This window comes from Hydra vulgaris, chromosome 11 (genome assembly GCF_038396675.1).
Source record: "Hydra vulgaris chromosome 11, alternate assembly HydraT2T_AEP".
In the NCBI taxonomy this organism is placed as follows: Eukaryota; Metazoa; Cnidaria; class Hydrozoa; order Anthoathecata; family Hydridae; genus Hydra; species Hydra vulgaris.
This window is the reverse complement of record NC_088930.1, coordinates 53,337,276-53,352,500: the sequence shown is the minus strand read 5'-3', so window position 1 is coordinate 53,352,500 and position 15,225 is coordinate 53,337,276. Positions and strand designations below refer to the sequence as shown.

Here is a 15,225-nt window from a genome sequence, read left to right as displayed (position 1 = left end):
AAGTACCGCATTGTAATTAAAGTTATTTATTAATGCGTTAAAAATCATACAAACAGTTTTTTTTTCTCACTATTACAAAAGTTAGAAATAAAATCTAAGTTCCTATTTGAAAAATCATTTTTTTTATTTTTTTCAAATATGAACTAAATTTTATTTTGAAAAAAATATTTTTTTCGTAAAGCGTAAAATAATATTTGTTTATTTTCTTATATTTTACAGTTGATTTTTGGATCTTATTAACTGTTTTTAATGTTTTTAAACAAAGAGTTTTTTTTTGTTATATATCATTTACCAATAACATATTCGTGATCATGATTTATGTTCATAAATTAAATGAACATCATGAAACTGTACGTTATTGAATTAACAATAAACAAAATATTATTATAAAAAAAAAAATTTTACATAAAAAAAATTGTGCATTTTTTAAACTATTATGACAAAAATAATTTATATATAAAAAGAATTTATATATTTAATTCCTAAAGATAAAACTTAAAACACTTTATTTCTTTTAACTAATTTTTAACAACAACAACAAAAAAAAAATTAAACAAACTGTTTCTTTAACAAAAAATCTATTAGTTTACAATTGAGGTTAAATGCTTTATTTACGTCTTTATTTCTTCTGAAATAAATGTCACGTTAACGACATCAAAAAAAAATTTGAATATTCTTAAATATAAAAGTTTTTGCGTAGCGCAAAACTGCTGAACGCGTAGGCAAATCGTCTTTTCGCAGGCAAAATGGGAGCTGCGTAACGCTTCTTAACAAGGCCTAATATATATATATAAATATATACATATATGCAGGGCCATAAATTGCTCTACATCATAATACCCAAGTTAATAGAGGCTCAGGATGGTTTAAGAAATATCATTTCGGATCCTTACTAAATGTACATTTTTGGCTCTTTGCCTTAGTTAATAAAAATATTTAGAGTGATTGTTGAATATTCTTTAGAATTATGGGGTTCTTCCTTACTTTTAACAAAATCCTACTAAACCTGAAAGATTGTAATAAAATTGAAATTATATTTATCATTTTGATATTTCAACAGACTTTTTATATATGTTCGTGTGTTTGAGAGAGATTTGAATAGATGTTTAGAAAAAATACAAATAAAAACATGTGAGTCATAAGTCAAAGAATGTAAGTATAAAGATATGTAGCTATTAAAATAACTGTTTTGACAGAATTATAGTCACTGTCTGGGACTGTAAATCATTGATCAACCAAAAATCTTTTAGAGCAGAATTTTAAAACCTACAAAACCGCTGGTAAAAGTTTACGTGATACTTTCATTATAAAATACTCTGGTATCATAACTTGTTTCCAAAATTTGTATGTATAAGATAATATTTCTGTTTGAATATCATTGTTTTTAAAATTTCTTTCTATATGAGGATTACCAATACCAGCATCTAAAACAAAGTCACAAAAGTTAGCTCCTGTCAAAAGAAGTTGCAACTGTATTTGATAGTAGTATGCATGAGTTTGACATAAAATTATTTTGTCGTCTTTAACAGTAAAACATTGATTCTTTATACCTTTCAAAAGTTCATTATTTTTAAGGATTTCGTCAATACTACGATTTTTTAAAATTTTTAAACATTTAACTTCTATTATTCCTTTAACAGTATCATTAAGATCATAAATAAGACCATCAAGAGTTGCCCTTAGATGAGGATAATTTTGGTGTATTCAAATACCGCTATGAATAATTTTTGTATTTGTTAACAATTTATATTTTGTAATTGCTATTGGCTCCTGTTTAAGTCCATATATCATATCAACAGTTTTTACATTTTTAGTAAACCAAAGTTTATTTTTTAAATAATTTAGTACTGTTGTAATGAAACTTCTTTCCTATCCAAGTGTTTACCTTTGATTGTAACAGTCTTACAATCTGAAGTTGTTATACAAAACCACCCAGCTAGAAAACAAGTTTCATAATTAGATGCCTGATCAATATTTGGTAATTATATAAATAATTTATTTTCAGGATAATGAGTTTATCATATTCAATTATAGACTGTTCAAAAGAATTAACTAGTGATGTATAAATAGAAATGTTGTTTTCATCAAGTTTGAAATCTTCATAAGAAACTGTAAAAAGTGTTTCCCACATTGATAATTAATTGTTTTCTGCACTGTATGATTGAAGAGATTGTACGAATTGACACTATTTTTTGAAACAAAATTTCTATATTTAATTGGTCTAGGATTCCATTCATACAATGTTTTTGTGCGTTTGGTCGATTTATAAAATGCTTTATGAAGTTCTTGCGTTTTTTTTCTTCCTTTTTTTATCCTTATTCCATTCGCATGGTAAGGAAGTTGATGGCATATTAACTACATACCCATTTAATAAAACATAATCACTAAGCATAAGAAGTAAACATGCTATGTGTGCACATCTACCAAGACTGTTTGCAATGCAGTTGCATGTTGCTGATTTTACATGACCACTAACATTGCTTATTGTGACAGTTACATCCAACGGTATATCATTTTTCATTGAATGGTGAACATGTGCACGTGAATAATAGGTATCTACTTCAGAAGACTCAACTCCATTTATAGTATTAAAGGTTAAAAAAATATTGTCTTGAATGTTTTTAATGAAACAACTATCTAATAATGGCCGATAATCTTGAAATTGATTCAACTATGTAATAATAAACATTACCATAGTTGAGCATAGATGGAATAGTATAGAAAGGAAATAAATGCCAAGCAATTTTGGGGTAAAGATAAATTGCTAACTGTTGATGGTGAAATACTGCATAGTTTTGCATTGTACCATTTACCGCCATCCACTTTGCTATCAACTGGAATTCCCATTTTCATACACAAAGAAACTCTTTCTAATAATTCAGACCTTTTCCCTCCATTTTTCTGTCCATGACACGCAAGCCATCGTTTTAACTCATCAACGTTACAATCAGAAACATCTTTTTCTAAAAATGCTCCAGGAACATCTTTTGCCAACAAAATAACCTCGTTCAAATCTTCGTCCATTGCCAAATTAACCTTTATCATAGTCATAAATCATAAGAAATACATTGTAATGCTTATGCATATGCTTATACGAATGATTTGTTTGTCCGAATATCAATCCCAGAATTCTAAACATTGCGATAACAATTAGCTGAAAAAAATTGAATTTTATCTGTATTGAAGTTCACCAGCCACTGTGAGCCCCATGCTGTAGCAGAAGTGAGATCCTTTTCAAGCTCAAATGCCCCCTCCAAGCAATCAGAGAGTGTTGCTTTCTTATCATGACAAGAATAAATGGTAGTATCATCAGCAAACAATGCCACCTTAGATGTGAGAATATCTGGAAGATCGTTAGTGTAAATTAAAAAGAGTATAGGGCCAAGGATAGAACCTTGAAGAACCCCTGAAGTTACAGAATAAGAAGAAGAGTGCTGTCCATTGAGGACATCTTTTATACTACGATTGGAAAGGAAGGGTTCAATAATCTTAAAGATGTTGCCAGATATAAGATAAGAAGAAAGCTTATGGAGAAGACCAGCATGCCAAACTTTATCAAAAACTTTGAAATGTCAAGAGCAATAGCCTTAACCTCTCCACCTTCATCTAATGCACGATAAAACTTGTCAGTTATTACTGTTAGCAAATCAGCTGTAGAATGAGAAGATCGAAATCCATATTGATGGTCAGAAAGTAAGTTATTATATTCAAGATGAGAAATTAAGTGTTTGTTATTTAAAGACTCAAAAAGTTTGCTTATGATAGGAAGAAGACAAATGGGACGGTAGTTGGACGAATCAGATCGCTCTCCAGAATTTTTGAAGGTAGGGATAGCAGATGCGGCTTTCCAGCAGGCTGGAAAACAAGACTCTGATAAGCACTTGTTGAATAGTTTTGAGAGTGTAGACGACTGCTCCGGAGAACACTTCTGCAAGACAATAACAGGTATGTTGTCCAGGCCACAATCTGTAGAAGAGTCTAGGCAGGAAATCACTTTAGATGCAGAAGCTGGAGTGATACGAATGTCAAGCAATGGATCAACCTGTTTGTTGGCAATATCAGGTAGAACGCAATTAGTGGAATCAAGAGATGATATTGATAAAAAGTTCTTAGCAAACAGTTCAGCTTTGTTTTTAGGTGAGGTGACAAAGTCTGAACCATACAAGAGAGGTGGAATTATAGATTTGCCATTATTATTGATACTATTAAAGATTCTCCAGAAGTCACGAGAGCCTAATTTTTGAGATGAGATACGTGATTTCATGACCTGAGAATAGCGGGTTTTGGCGTTAGACAAAACCTTTTTACAGTTGTTTCTAGCAGTAATAAACAGACGTCTGTTTTCTGGAGAATTGTTTTGCTGATAAATATGAAAGTAACGGTTTCGATTGGCAATAGCAGCAGCACAGTGTGAGGAAAACCATGGAGGAGAGTGAGGCTTGACCTGGAATTGTCGAGAGGGAACAAATGATTCCTTGCCAGCATGAATCCACGAAGTTATGTAAGATGCGCATTTGTTGACAGGAAGACAAAAATTTCTACCCAAGAGCCATCACGAAGAAAATCACGAAAAGAGTTCCAGTCAGCTTTACTGTAGTTGTAAGAGGTTCGATAATAGGGGGATTCAGGTGATGAAGAAGAATGAGATATTAGTTTTAGAGATATCAAACTGTGATCAGAAGAACCTAAGGGTGAATGTGGAGAAACTGAGCACTGACTAGGATCAGAAACAAGACATAAGTTGAGTAGAGAAGGTAAATAATTCAGGTTGTCAGGAAAGCGATTTGGAAAGTTGACTATTTGAGTTAGAGATTGTGAAAGGCAAAAGTTGTGGATTTAATACCTGCAGAGTCACTGACACTAGAGCCAAGCCATTCAGAGTGGTGAGCATTAAAGTCACCGACAACAACTATATTGGCTGATGAATAAAGAGAGAGGGCTTGGTCAATATGATCAGAAATAACGTCAAAAAAAGAGCAGTCTTGAGATGAAGGAGAGCGATATAGAACAAATAGAAAGGCAATAGAGTGAAGTGGTGCTAAACGAAAACACATAGAAGAATAGTGTGTGGATTCAAACCTAGTTTCGCAACATTTGGGTGAATTCTTACGAATGTAAATGCCCAGGCCAAGCATCCAAGCATGTGACTATTGGAGTCTTTACAAATTAAAGGAAGATAACCATTAAAACTTAGATTGCAAGATGAGGCAGCTGAACTCAAATTAGTCTCACAAAGAGCAAGTAGGTCTGGTGAACTTTACAAGAGATAAGACTCAACAGAAGAAAAGTTACTTCAAAGACCACGAATATTAGTGAATGATAGGTTTAGAGAACTTGATGATGATGATGGGTTTTTGTGTTTTATAGTTTTTGGTAGGGTGGGGAGGGGTAATACGTATAGAATTTAGATATATTTTTTTCGAATATAATTTTTTTTTTAAGTTAAAAACCACCATAAAAACTTTTGTTATTTTTCTTTTTACATTCAGGGTGTATACAATAAAATCACAATGAGTAAAACATAAATATATTTTAAATAACTAACATACTAATCCTATATTAACAACATCTTTCATATATCCAAATTACACCACTGGTGGGGTAATACGGATACTCATCATATTTGATATAAGGATACTCATTATATTTGATTTGATATCAAACTTATTGCTTTTCACGTATTTAAAAAGTCAAACTGTATTGGTTATGTCTAGCAGTTTTCTTTTACTTACTTATACAGTCTTCTTTTCAGCTTTATTCTTTTCTTCTTATTGTAACCTTGCGACAACATCTTGTGCTGTTAAAATGTCTCCCTTTTTGGCCTGGACACGTGCTCTGCGTTTTTTTGAATTTGCAAGTGCTGTCAGTGTAAGTTGACTTGGGCTAGGTGTAAGTACAGAATCGATTGCTCTCTGCAGATTTTTTACAACATTTTCTTTTTTGTTAGACTCATCTACTTCCTCATGCTTTGGTTGCATATTCACTATCTTTTTCATAGGTTTTGATTTGTCAACAGGGTAAAGACCACTACCATTAAAACCACTTTTCAGGAGTTTGTTATCTATCTTAATGATAAGAGCTTTTAGTAAATTTCTAAATACAGACTTGTCAATATTTTTATGTCTGCTTTCTCTTAACCAATCTTTAAGGATTTTCTTCCAATGGGATTTCAATGGAGCAAAAAAACCAACATCAAGAGGTTGCATGACTTGTGTTTGGAGGTAAGCAAAGTAAAATTATATGATTGTCCAGAGCCTTTTTAACAGTAGAATATGTTATATGGCTGTTGTGTCTATCAAATAGCAGCAACACAGGCTTTTTATAATCCTTTACATGTATAATAAACCTGTCAATCCAACTTTCAAAAATATAGTCCTCCATCCAACCGGATTTTGTTACACTATACATTGCATTTTCAAGTCCATTTTGACACCATGCATCATAAAAGTGGATGGCTTTGTAGACGACAAAGGAAGGTAGACACTGGCCATTTGCTGACCCACAAAACAGTACAGTATACATTGATTTACCACATGATGGAGCAATGTAATAGGCTGTTTTTGATGTTTTACAAAAAAAGATTTTTCCTGCTGTAGGATCTGTACGTAAACCTGTTTCATCTAAATTAAGTATGCAATGTGGTCTATCAAATAAATTATTATCGTTCAATGTCTTCTCATATAACTCAAAAAAATCTGTCAATGTTTTTAGAGAAAGATCATTAGCTCTTGCTTTTGTCAAAAGTTTTCTTTTTCCAAGGACTACATGCGGTAGTGGTGTAGTGGTAGACCGCTTGCTTGATAAGCGAGAGGTTCCAAGTTCGAACCCCACCACGTCCTTGGTAGTACGGCGCTCAACTTGTTTCTCCGCGCAGCGGCCTTGTTCGTCAAGGTTTGTGTTTCGAAGTTATAGAGTTGAGAGAGGGTTATAACCACAATCAATGTATACTGTACTGTTTGTGGGTCAGCAAATGGCCAGTGTCTACCTCCCTTTGTCGTCTACAAAGCCATCCACCTTTATGATGCATGGTGTCAAAATGGACCCGAAAATGCAATGTATGGTGTAACAAAAGCCTCCTCATCTGTAGTGGCCTTCTGGGCCTTGTGGAAGTGAAATAACAAAAAAAAAAAAAAACATTCCATCTTTTTTCAAAAGACATGTTCCAGTCTTTCCCTGGCTTGTCATCTTTGAATGGAGTTTTTTTGCCAATAAATGTTATATAGGATTTAACCATCAGTTTGATATCTTCTCTATCTTGTGGAAAACCCTTATCAGCTAAGTACATCAAGGTTTCTACAACAAGATTTTCCTCAATTCTCATCCAATTCTTTTGTCATTCTTTTGGATTTGATCATGGGATCCTCTGTATAATGTCCCATAAGGAATTCCAGAAGATTTTAATACACTGTATACTGACTCTCCTTCCTTAACAAGCTGTATGGCAGTCATTAATTTGCTGTGATCATATGTACCAATAGTCTTGCGTTGGTATTCACGAGGCATAATAATTTAATTCAGTTTTATTATTTTATCTAAAATATTTTAAAACAAACTTTAGTTATATAAAGTCTATAATTTAATTATAAAGTAAAGAGGAATACAAAAATAAAATATAAAACATTTAGATGGGAGTTTAAATTTTACTCTAGCCAGGGAAAACAAATTTGAACTATGATATTAATGTAAATAGTTCAGAAGCATTATATAAATTTATTATATGTAACTGAAAAATGTATAATACTATTTTAAAAATCAAAAGTGAGCATAAGGGTATATTTAAATGTAGTGTAGCTTGTGTTTTTGTAATAAAGTACTATAATGTGAGTAGGATTTTATATATTTTATATATATCCATTTTACCCCACTATTATTTTACCTGTATATCCATTTTCGATTTTTGTTTATTTATCAATATGGGTTAGAGAACTTATAAATTAAATTTTACATATTGTTATATGATGGTCCACCTAATGAATATACATCATTAAACTTCCATTAGTAATATTACTGAAGTCTGCAGACAAAAGTTTTAAAACCTGTTTTTTATATTTTTTTCAAAACAACGTGTTTTACGTATTAACTCTTCATGTAAATCAAATATAAACATTGTTAATGCAAAGAAAAGAAGCCAATTATGTGTAGAAACTGTTGGTAATTTTCAAGTTTTAAAATTATGTATAGATAACTTACTCCATGGATACTTATTGAATATATCCATATTACCCCAACAATACATATTACTCCACCCTACTTTATTCATTTTAAAATTAGATTGAAGAACTTAACTCAAAGCATAGATAGTACTCAGAACACTGTTTAATAGCCCAAGCAATTACCTCATTACTACTAATAAACCCTAACCGTAACAAAGGGCTCCAAATGTGGCCTCCGCAATGCACACCAAAAGTACAAACAGGGACACCATCCATGCGCAACATAGCACTGTTAATACTTTGATATTTTTCAACTGTTGATGAAATCAGCCTCTCTGAGAGCTACCACAGAGTCTGAAAAACCTGACTACCAGCCGGCCTCAGAACCATAAAACTGAGTTTTAGAGCTGTACCCTCATTAGGAGATAATAGAATGAGTTGTCTAGTCATAAAAACAGAGACTCATGCGTTGAGTCAAAAAGATCTAGCATTCAACATCCTAAACTGGAAACAATGTATTAAAAATACATCTGCGCCAGCCTAATAGGAGAAGAAGTAGATGAAGACTTTAAAAAAGTATATATATATATATATATATATATATATATATATATATATATATATATATATATATATATATATATCTATATATGTATATATATATATATATCTATATATATATATATATATATATATATATATATATATATATATATATATATATATATATATATATATATATATATATATATCAGCTAGGAGATGTTTGAAAAAAAATTAGCTCAGCAAATAATAACAAAAAAAGTTATTAAAAACTCTAAAAATTAAAAATTCTAATAATAAACATACTGCTAACATAGAAAAATAAAAATAAAAATTGTAAACCCTTTTTTGCAAACTCAAATATTATTTCTTCAAGAAAATTATTAGTTAACGTTTTTAAAAAATTCAAAAAACTTTACAATATTTTGTTTTTCTATTACCACATAAATTCATCATCTGATAAATCTAAAATAAAAAATGTAACAAATAAGTAAATAAGAAAAACATTACAAACAAAAAATGAAAATCAATGTACCTTAAAGAGAAAAGCTGTTGTGATTTTTTTTTTTTTTTTTTTTTTGTATTTCATCTCCCCAAGGCCGAGAAGGCCACTACAGATGAGGAGGCTACTTGTGGTTATAACCTTCTCTCAACTCTATAACTCCGATGAGTTATAGAGTTGAGAGAAGGTTATAACATGAACCTTGACAAACAAGGCCGCTGCGCGGAGAAACAAGTTTACCAGAGTAGTAGTTGTAAAATATTATTATTTCATGTTAGCTTTTACAAAATAGTTTATGCTGGAACATCATGATTCCAAAATATTTATAGCAAAATCATGTAGTAAACAGCACTAAAGACAAAAAATCAAATTGAGATAAAACAAATTGTATATATGGCAAAATAATTTGTATTGGCTTTTAGTGAATGATTAAAAGCAGTGATTTTTAATAAAATTACTATTTACTATTTTTAACAATAGACACCAACATGAAGATAAGCCAAATGTCATCAACTCAAAAGATAATGAAAAAACATCACAGCAACAACACACAGCAATAGCACACACCGTAAGTTAATATAATATGTATATAACATAACTAAAGTAAGATAGCATTCATTATAACAGAACATAAGTAACAACATTAAACAAAATGTTATTAAAATACATTATTTTGTATTTTTAGAATAATTAATAATAAAGGCTTGAAAATAGGTAGATCTAAAGCAGTAATAGTTTGACACTAAACACTATCATGTAACCCTCAGTTATAAATACATCACTTGGCTGGCAAAGTTGACAAATCTTGCTCTACATGTTTACCAAGTCAGCACTTTGAAAACAAGGAAACAACATAATATAAATATATGTACCAACTATAAACACAATAAATGTGTTTAAATATGTATATAAGGTTAAATATGTATATAAGGCTATATACATATTTAAACACATTTTTTAAAACAGTTATATAACACATATTAACACATACGCAAACAATAAAAAAACACTTTACATTATTATAAAAACACATTGATAAAACAACTATAAAGCACTTATCACCACATACACATACATATCAAAAAAGCATATATGCAAACAATAAACATGTGCAAACAAAAATTTTAAAAATGGCACAAGAAAATGTAAAAAGGTTCAAAGTAAACAAAATATATATTTACAAACAATACTTTTTACCTTCTTTTTTCTTTTTTCATAAGAACTGTAATCCTCATAACAAGATTTAACCTTTACACACAATAACATGTGACATACCATGTCAGTGTTGGCACTGACACAATTTTAATTAATTTTCCTAAATTTTCTAAAAAAGAACAAAAATAGTTAATAGCATCACAGAAATTTCAAAGTAGTAATAACCATTTTATGGAAATAGCATAAGTATAACTTTAAATAACATCCATACCCCTATTTTCCTTATAAAAAATAAAATAATAAAAATAAAACTGCTAAAAGAAAAACTAAAACAAACAAAATATAAACGATTTAAAAATTTAAATCCTTTCTACTTTATCTAATAAAAATGTATATATAACTATTTTATATACTTACTTCAATTATAATATGATCTTAACGATGATTATTTATCTTAGTATGATTCGCGAAACCGTGTGCATTTTGAGAATGCACTCTTTCAAAGCCTAGTAACTAATAAAACTGCGTTAACCATTAAACATTAAATGTTTCTGTAGCAATTATATTAAGATTATATATTTGATTTTACTTTAATCCTAATATATCGTTGCCGCTTTCATTTTAAGAGTATTCTTCTAAGTATATATTTCTTTTTCATTGGTTGGCATTCATGTACATGCATTTCTTTTAATACAAGTGAGCAGTAAAGTAAAAGAATCTATTTTGTTTGTTAAATAAATTTCTAGTACCTGTTTTTTATAATCATAAAACATTTTTTATATCTAGCTTATATTTCAGCAGCGTTTTTTTAAAAATATATTAGATAGGTAAAAAAAGATTTTAGTTGATGCCATAAGTAAAAAAATATAATAGTTGATGTCATCACCTAATTCAGTTGATACAAACTACCAAACAAAAAAGAAAACTAAAAACTAAAAGACCCTAATACTCGCATTGATCAAAATTTTGTAAATTCGGACGCAAGCGGCTTCTCAATATTTTGAAAAAACCTATTTGACAAAGCACATGTACTACTTGAAATAGACTTCGCAGTATGACTTCATAATCAGGGCCGACAACACCACCACTTTTTTTCAAAAGGACTTTTTTTTTTTTAATTTTATGAGCATTTGGGAAGTCATAAAAATAATAAAAATAAATAATCACACTTCTCAAGGCTTACCGTGTTACATTTACCTTGTGATGATACAATAATGCTCTGTGGAACACAACGTCTTGGTTGGATGTGGACTGTATTGATGTAATGAAACACATGTTGTATTTCACTTCTTCTATTGATGTTTTTCTATTGATGTTCTTCGATAAAACACTTTGATAAAACTCACTTTGATAAACTGTCTTGACTGATTGACTTCCATATACTGACTGAATTACATGTCGATTTACATGTCTCTTATATAGTAAAATGAACCTGTGTGAACCTGTTCTGGAAGATTCTAAATGCTTCTTTTTGATGCTTCTGGAAGCTTCTGGATGCGTCTGAATGCTTCTGAATGTTTCTGGATATTTCTAAATGCTTCCAGATGCTTCTTCTGGAAACTTCTGGAAGCCTCTGCATGCTTCTGGAAACTTCTGGATACTTCCTTTAATTATTAAAAAACTTCCGTGACGTTGACATGGACCAGAATTAAGAAAATGAAACAAACCAAAAAAGTTGCACTTGTTTTGTCCGCTGCAAAATGGCACTTGTCAACGAAATTCTGCCTGTGTGCTGTCACCTGTCAGCTGATTGCTCATGTCATGGCATGCTATGACTCCAGACTCCTGAACTGTTTGCTGTGGTAGTATAGTTCGTTTCGTTTTTAATACATGTAAAATTAGGAACACTTTTTAGCATTGTTCGATGTTGGTTGCAAATGTTTTGTCCAATACTGTATATATATATATATATATATATATATATATATATATATATATATATATATATATATATATATATATATATATATATATATATATATATATATATATATATATATATATATATATATATATATATATATATATATAGATCTATAGTTTGTTGGCTTTGGGAAGAGCGGAAGGAAAAAAGTGATTCTTACGCCAACATATACGTCACTTTTAATTACTTTTAACTTTCGTCCAACATTTCCGTGTTGGACGAAAGTCAAAACCATTAATTTAATTACAAATTAATTGTTATATAAAAAAACCACAAAAACGCAAATTTAATTGACCGGAAAGTTTTTAAAAACATTCTGAATGTTTTTAAAAACATTCTGAATGTTTTTAAAACATTGTGAATGTTTTTAACAATATAAACAATGTTTTTATTTTTATTTTTTTTAATAAAATGTTTTTATTTTTATTTTTTTTATTAAAATGTTTTTATTTTTATTTTTTTTACTGTAAATCATGCGCGGAGTGTTGCTACATCGACTATCTTATAGCCTGACTCGCAAGGGAGTGCTGCTACATCGACTGACAAATAGCCTGACTCGCAAGGGAGTGCTGCTACATCGACTGACAAATAGCCTGACTCGCAAGGGAGTGCTGCTACATCGACTGACAAATAGCCTGACCCGCAAGGGAGTGCTGCTACATCGACTGAGGGTTTGGTTGGGGCAGGCAGTCTATCATTATTAAAAAAAAAATTCCGGTCTTGAATTTTAATTTTTACTTTTTGTCAACAAAATATGGAAAAAACTTTCAGACAACATCTAAGGGTTCTATATATATATATATATATATATATATATATATATATATATATATATATATATATATAATATATATATATATATATATATATATAAAAGCAGAGCTGTGCCTAGGGGACTGTTTTGTAAATTTAGAGGCCCTTTTACAAATGTAAGGTTTTTTTTTATTTTATTTAGTATTTTCTATTGGAAAAATTTTCAAAATTTTTGGGCCCTTTTGATGGAGGGGGTGCTTAGATCTAGTAGCCACGGCACTATTATATAAGGTTTCTGATGAGTCTTAATTGATAAAACCTTAGTGTGAAATGAAAAAAGTTTCGCTTTATTTTAAAGATTACATTTAAAAATTATTAGCCCCCGACAGCAGTTATTTCAGTTTGACGTCTCACTGCTCACCTAAATCAGCAGTATAAGATATATATATATATATATATATATATATATTTATATATTTATATATATATATATATATATATATATATATATATATATATATATATATATATATATATATATATATATATATATATATATATATGTATATATAAAGTTTTATACAGTATGTATTTATATAAAGTTATAAACAGTATATATCAAATTATATTCAATATAAATATAAAATTATATTTATATAATAGTTTTATATAATTTATTTATCAGTAACTAAAGGAACGTTATCAATTTATTATATGAATCACAATCATGTGCTTATTTATTACAAGTACATTTTAAAACGTTCAAATAAATGTCGATTATAAAATTAAAGATTATATTTTACTAACTTCGATGGTGAAAATTACATTTTTTTATTTGAAGAGTTTTAGGAGAAATCGTAAGAGTTAATAACATATTAAAAATAATTTAATATGTTATAACTCTTACGAGAAATCGTAAGAGTTATAACATATTAAAAATAATTTATGTTACCTATAAAGTTTAAGACTAACAGTTAACTTTAATTTTTTTACAGGTCATATTGAAACGAGATATTGTGTAAAGAGGTTTTCAAAGAAGTCGTTTAAACAACAATTGAAAAGCTTCCAATTCGCAAGATAACCGTGAAAGCATTCACTACACGATTAAAGAATCGCTTAAAAGTTTGCTTAATTTCGACTGTAATTTTAATTTTTTTTTTTGAAATAAACCAATCAAGTTGTATATATAAATTTGCTTTTTCTGTAAATTTTAAACATTTAAACGCAGTTTTTCAAGATTTGCAATGGGTAAACCTCGTGGGACCTTTACAGGATACCCGGCGGGCATCCCCATATGAGCCCCAGAGGAAAACCGCGGCCAAAATCCGGCGGGTTCCCGATGAGTTATTCATATGGGTCCCAGTTGCAAACCCAAATGGGCCTCTTACGGTTTTAAAGTACGGGATTTGACTGGGACCCATACGGGATTCTCAGCGGGCATTCTCATATGGGCCCCATATGGAAACAGCGGCCAAGGTCCGGCGGGATACCGTTGGTCTTCCCATACATTCTTCCCATACGGAACCCAGTTGACAACCCATATGGTCCCCGTACTGTACCCGTATGTCAATGTTGGCTGGGTAACTTATGTTGTTCATGTGCTCAGGTAATTAGTCCTAATAAGCCGCGGCTGGTCTAATTATGGTCTTAAACTTAATAAAGAAAAAAATTTAATAAAACAGTCGTGCTACTCCAGAAGGTGCTGCTGTGGAGGCAAAAAAAAAGGAAAAAAAAAGTTCGTTTATTATTTTAGTTGATAAAATAAAATTATATTTTATCAACTAAAAGTCTTTTATGCTAAATATTTTTATTTTTTCTATAAATATATAGCCATAATTGAAAAAATTACACGAAGGGGAGGGGTCTTGAACCCCGCTGAAATAACACTAATGACAGCGCACTAAACCACAGAGCAAACGATAATATGCATTTCGGAGAAAAACAAACCTAGTTATAAATCTTTTATATTATAAGAGATCTAAAAGAGCAAAAAAAAATTAACTTGAGCACCTTTTTCGCTTACGTAGAGATTATAAGCTCTACGTAGATAAAAAAGGTGCGCAAGTTAAATTTTTTGCTCCTTTTTTTTCAGCAACTTTTCACCGCAACAAGATTTTTGTCTGACGCTTCCTCAAAAAACGTGGTACGGAACGTTTGTTTAAAATAAGGAAAACTTAGTTTTATAAGTGTTTAAA

General features: G+C 30.1%; 1 long non-coding RNA gene across 1 annotated transcript in view; it reads left to right on the top strand.

Annotated features, from left to right (window-relative positions):
* The window catches only part of LOC136086754 (uncharacterized), a 31,437-nt gene extending 17,222 nt beyond the window's left edge, over positions 1-14,215 (top strand). Inside the window, exons 3-4 of the long non-coding RNA XR_010641554.1 lie at positions 9,679-9,766; positions 14,026-14,215. This is a non-coding gene — a long non-coding RNA (uncharacterized LOC136086754). The remainder of the gene's footprint in view (positions 1-9,678; positions 9,767-14,025) is intronic.
* The last annotated feature ends 1,010 nt before the right edge of the window (positions 14,216-15,225 follow it).